This window comes from Triticum aestivum, chromosome 1D, assembly GCF_018294505.1.
Source record: "Triticum aestivum cultivar Chinese Spring chromosome 1D, IWGSC CS RefSeq v2.1, whole genome shotgun sequence".
Classification (NCBI taxonomy): domain Eukaryota; kingdom Viridiplantae; phylum Streptophyta; class Magnoliopsida; order Poales; family Poaceae; genus Triticum; species Triticum aestivum.
This window is the reverse complement of record NC_057796.1, coordinates 19,408,362-19,414,516: the sequence shown is the minus strand read 5'-3', so window position 1 is coordinate 19,414,516 and position 6,155 is coordinate 19,408,362.

Sequence of the window (6,155 nt, the reverse complement as noted above, 5' to 3'; positions counted from 1 at the left end):
ATAGTCCATGAAACGGGCCAGAATCGGCCAACACTGTGAGTGTTGATGACCAACACGTAAGCGCACCTTGGGGTTCGTCAATCGTGGAAATCACTCCGAGACCCCAAAACAGTGAGTAATAGTACACGAAACGGGCCAGAATCGGCCAAAACTGCGAGTGTTGATGACCAACACGTAAGCGCACCTTGGGGTTCGTCAATCGTGGAAATCACTCCGAGACACCAAAACAGTGAGTAATAGTACATGAAACGGGCCAGAATCGGCAGAAACTGCGAGTGTTGATGACCGACACGTAAGCACACCTTGGGATTCAACAACTGTGCAAATCGCATCGGGACCCAAAACGGGGAGTAATAGTCCACAAAACGGGCCCTCTCGATGGAGGTAATACCCTACTTCCTGCTTGATTGATCTTGATGATATGAGTATTACAAGAGTTGATCTATCACGAGATCGTAGATGCTAAACCCTAGAAGCTAGCCTATGATTATGATTGTTGTTGTCCTATGGACTAAACCCTCTGGTTTATATAGACACCGGAGGGGGCTAGGGTTACACGGAGTCGGTTACAGAGAAGGAGATCTATACATCCGAATCGCCAAGCTTGCCTTCCATGCAAAGGAGAGTCCCACCCGGACACGGGACGAAGTCTTCAATCTTGTATCTTCATAGTCCAACAGTCCGGCATAAGCATATATTCTGGCTGTCCGAGGACCCCCTAATCCAGGACTCCCTCAGTAGCCCCTGAACCAGGCTTTAATGACGATGAGTCCGGCGCGCAGATTGTCTTCGGCATTGCAAGGCGGGTTCCTTCTCCAAATACTCCATAGAAGATCTTGAATACGAGGATCGTGTCCGGCTCTGCAAAATAAATTCCACATACCACTGTAAAGAGCACAATATTCCACAAATCTAATCTGCTGACAACTTTTCATAGTGTGGCATCACACCGCGGCCTGGTTATTACGAAGCGTTTTTCCTAGCCTGCCGCTACACGTGTCGCGAGGCGGTTTTATTGGCACGTCTTGTCGATGCAGAGATCGTGTTCCCCTTATCACGGGATTCTCATCAATAGGGTGTGGGTAATCCAACCGCGCCTGTTAGTATGACTCATCGATTTTAGGCAAGTTCCAAACGGCCACATGGGGGACGCTTGATATTCGTCCTCTTTATAAGGAGGTCAAGGCCTGTCCTTTTCTTTCCATGCTTGATCCTTCTCTTCTCCTACCTCGAGTTCCAACACCTAAGGCACAAGCTAAGCACTTCGGACCTCCAACCATGTCCGGATCCGACCTTCAAAGCCAGTGGATGGCCTCCTCTGTCACAAAGGAGGACATCAAGAAGCTTAGGGAGGCCAGATATCTGACCGCCGAAATCCCGCACAGGCTACCTGCTCAAGGGGAGGTCATCCCCACTCCCGAACCCAATGAGAGCGTCATATTTGTTTCCCACTTCCTCCGAGGATTAGGCTTTAGTCTTCAACCCTTTGTTAGAGGGATCATGTTCTATTACGGGCTAGATTTTCATGATCTAGCTCCGGATTCCATCCTTCACATCTCGTCGTTCATCGTTGTGTGTGAAGCCTTCCTCCACATCACCCCACACTTCGACCTATGGCTCAAGACCTTCAATATAAAGCCGAAGGTGATCGATGGGCGACACGCGGAGTGTGGAGGCGCTATAATAAGCAAAGGAGCCGATGCCCTATGGCCAAAGAGTTCCTTCCCAGAGGTGTCCGACTTATGGCAGCGGAGGTGGTTCTATATCATAGCTCCCTGAGGCACAAAGCGGGCGGCCGCCCCTGCCTTCCGCTCGGGCCCTCCGCCTCAACTGGCGTCATGGGTCAACGAGGGAATGGACTGGAGGCCAGCTAATGACGTACCGACATTGCAAAGCCACATTCAGGATCTTCTCAAGAGGGATGTTAGTCTTGTCAAGGTAATGCAAGTAATGCTAGTTCGTTGGGTCCTGCCGTGCCAACGTCGATCTCTTCGTATGTGGGAGTTCAACCCAGAAGGACCGTGAACTATTCAACAGTTCTTCGGCATGACGCTCGAAGGGATGTACAAGTTGTTCTTCGATCACGAATAAAGTGTCCGGACACCACCGAGGATGCGGGTCTCAACTGCAACCGTCCATATACCCAAATAAATAATTCCGCGACCGAACGTGTTGTATTTATATTTGACACAACATCAATCTGAAAAATTGCTCTTGGCCGGGACTAGATACGAAAGGCGGAGAGGATCAGGTGTTCGGCCCCTCTTCTCGAAGGCTCGCCAGATCCTGTACTAACCAGGATACTTGAGCGCGCACCCTATGAAGTGCCATCAAGAGAAGATGAAGGGAGGAATAGAGAAGCCGAGAGCGGGCTTCATACATTACACATCCAAACCGGGGGAGTTAATGTCTCCACGAAGGAGGATAGTCGGGGAGGTGAATCTAAAATCCCCTCCCCCCACGGGAAGAAAAGGGCCGCCTCCGAAGATTTGGAAGCGGAGGTTTCCAAACGAGGGAAGAAACCCTCGCCAGGGGGGCCCTGCCCCAGAGGGCATCCTCACCGCACTGCACCCGCAAACGGGTCAGCCCTCCACCAAGCTGTAAGTAAAAAAGTACTTTGGTAAATATATCCTGCTTTATCTCTGAGAATACTAACCGAGACCTATCTCTTGCAGTCCAGATCATAAACCTTCTCAACAGAGTTCGTCTTTGGGGGATCTTCTTTCGGAGATGATGGAGAGCGAAACGCCTCTGGCTGCCTCCCCGCCCCATGGGGCGGATGACCCCGATGTCGTCACGAAGGATTTCTCCTGATCCGTCAAGGCCAGAAGTTAACGCTTCAGCCGCCCGAAGCCCGGAGTATTCGGCTCCCAAGGAGAGCAACAGGAAGAGTCCGGGATTGTCCGGCACATAGCCGGACACACTGACAAGTCTTCCGGAGCGAGCGGCTATCTCATAGGCACATTGTACTTTAATGGGTACGGTGGTTGAGAGGATTTCATCCACCAAAAGTGGGTTGAATGAAGCTTTTACGAGCCTGCTCAAAGGCTTTGAGGTACGCAAAGTAATATGTATATTTTCGGCTGTACCGCACACGCTAGGTGTGATCCATATAGATAGTAGCCCCTGAGACTCTGGTTGCTGTCCCGAGGAGGCGAACAGAGGTTCATACTCCCAGGTAATGATCGCGCTGCATTATGTGCAGGCGGCTGAGGTTTCGGTGACTGACCAGACTACTGATTTTGCCGAACTTAGGCGGCAGCTTGACGTGGCGGATGCCGACATCGCGCTTGTGAACAAGCAGCTTGACGAGGCACGGGGTATGTATTTTCGGATTGTCAGCAAATATTAAGAGGAGCATGATGCTAGTATCTATAATATGTTGTGGCTGTAGATGGAGCTGCTGCTATGGAGACCCTTCAGGCGGAACTTGCCCTAGCCAAGGAACAAGCCAGAATAAGTGATGCGGCTGCCCTAGAGGCAGCCGAAGAGTTAAGAACCGAGCGGGCTTCTCATCGCCAAAGCAAGGATAAAATAGCCAAGATGGCTGTTGAGCTGAAAGATGTCGCCAGCCGATATGAGCTCCTTGAAAAGGAAAGCCAAGCGAAAACGGCTAACCTGAAAAAGGCCTTGGAAGCAGCCAAGGAGACCCGCTCTGAAATTAGAGGGATAAGGGAGGAGCTTCGTGAAGCCGGAGATATCACGGCTGGGAGGCCCTTTTTGTTGCGGATGAAGTTGGGGGATCCGAAGTATGCTCCTCTGGATCAGTTATGGAGTGTTGCAGACGCGTATGTGGACCTGGCAAAGAGTACTACTGATGTGACTGAGTTTTTCAAAGATCAGAAAGATCATGAGGTGGAAAGGTTGTTCTGGTCGCAGTTCAGTTCCCCGACACGTCCGCTGCCGTTGAATGAAAAGATGGCCGCATGGGCCGAGCTCCATAGGTTGTCCGGGCTTGCTATGAGGTCTGTCGTGGATCATCTTTGGCCGAAGGGGCCAAGGCCGAACAGTTATTTTGGTTTAGTGCAACAATTCCTTGGTGTTGTGCCGTATATCGATGTTGTGAAGAGGTCGGCGTGCATAGAGGGTGCGCGGATGGCTCTTGCCCATGTTAAAACATATTGGGCAGGGATGGAGGCCATCGGTATTGCAACCCGGGGTCCGGCAGGAGACTAGGACCCGGCCGAGCACTATTTTGAAGAAGTCCTAGAAGGCGCACGTTTGATAGAGGCTCAGTGCTCGAAGAGTACCATGTTCGAGTGACATGTATGTCAATTGTAAAAACAATGCTATTTTGATTATAAAGGTTGTGTTTATACTTTTGCCCGAAAGTGTTATAATGCCTCATGTGCGGCCGTTTATGTATGTATATAACCTAAAAGTTTGCAGTCCTCGGCTTCATCCCCCATGCATATAATGCAGGGGTGTTCGAAAAAGGCGCGTAGTCACACTTGATCCAACGTCTTGGTCCATTAAGGAGGTGATAGCGCGACGAACTAGGAAATCAGCCTATATAGCTTTAACACTTTCACTTAGCCATAGGAGTTTGACGGTGGGGCTGAGGGAGTCCTGGATTAGGGGGTCCTCAGACAGCCGGACTATATACTTTGGCCGGGCTGCTGGACTATGAATACACAAGATTGAAGACTTTGTCCCGTGTCCGGATGAGACTCTCCTTTGCATGGAAGGCAAGCTTGGCGATTCAGATGTGTAGATCTCCTTCTCTGTAACTAACTCTGTGTAACCCTAGCCCCCTCCGGTGTCTACATAAATTGGAGGGTTTAGTCCGTAGGACGACAACAATCATAATCATAGGCTAGCTTCTAGGGTTTAGCCTCTATGATCTCGTGGTAGATCAACTCTTGTAATACTCATATCATCAAGATCAATCAAGTAGGAAGTAGGGTATTACCTCCATCGAGAGGGCCCGAACCTGGGTAAACATCGTGTCCCCGGCCTCCTGTTACCATTAGCCTTAGACGCATATTTCGGGACCCCCTACCCGAGATCCGCCGGTTTTGACACCGACATTGGTGCTTTCATTGAGAGTTCCACTGTGTCATCGTGATAAGGCTTGATGGCTCCTTCAATCATCAGTAACAATGCGGTCCAGGCTGAGGTTTTCCTCCCCGGACAGATCTTCGTATTCAGCGGCTTCGTGTTGCGGGCCAACTCGCTTGGCCATCTGGAGCAGGTCGACAGCTACGCCCCTGGCCATCAGGTCAGGTTTGGAAACTTGAACTACACCGCTGACATCTGCGGAGACTTGATCTTCGACGGGTTCGAGCCTGCGTCAGGAGCGCTGAACAGTCACGTCGTGCATGACTTAGATCTGCCATCGGACGGTGTTCGGAATATTGCACCTGCGGCTGCCCCAGCCCCTAATCTGGAGCAGATTGCGCCATCCGAGGACGGGTGGATGGACCCCGCCACGGAGGCCGCACACTCATCGGCATTGGAGCCGAACACAGACTCCACCTCCAAAGAGATCTGTGTCACCGGACCCCCGGACTCGTCTCTGGTCTTAGGTTCCGGACCGCGTGCGTCCGTTCCTATCGAATCTGATTGGGCACCGATCATGGAGTTTACCTCCGCAGATATCTTTCAACACTCACCCTTGGGTGACGTGCTAAATTCATTGAGGTCTCTCTCCTTATCAGGAGACTCTTGGCCGAACTATGTCTGGCTCGAGTGGGAAGCGGACGACAAAGAAATTCGTTACCCACCCACCACCCACTTAATAGCCACTGTCAATGACTTAACCGACGTGCTCGACTTCGACTCCGAAGATGGTGTGGATGACAATGCAGGAGAAGAACAGGAACCGTCGCCCACAGGGTGCTGGACAGCCACCTCATCATATGATAAATATATGGTGGACACCCCCAAAGAAAACAATGGCGATGAGGCAACAGAGGATAATCCCTTGGGGAAGCAATCAAAGCACTAGCGTCATCGGCGCCGCTCTGAGCCCCGCCAAGGCAGAAATAGCAGTACCGGCATAGGAGATGATAGCAATCCGGATGGTGCCGAAGACGAAAACAATCCCGCCCAGCCTGACTTCGAGCAGGCCGAGCAGGAGGATGGGCTAGCTAGCTCAGATGAACAGGCAACGGATGGAGACTTGGAGAACGACAATTATATGCCTCTCTCCG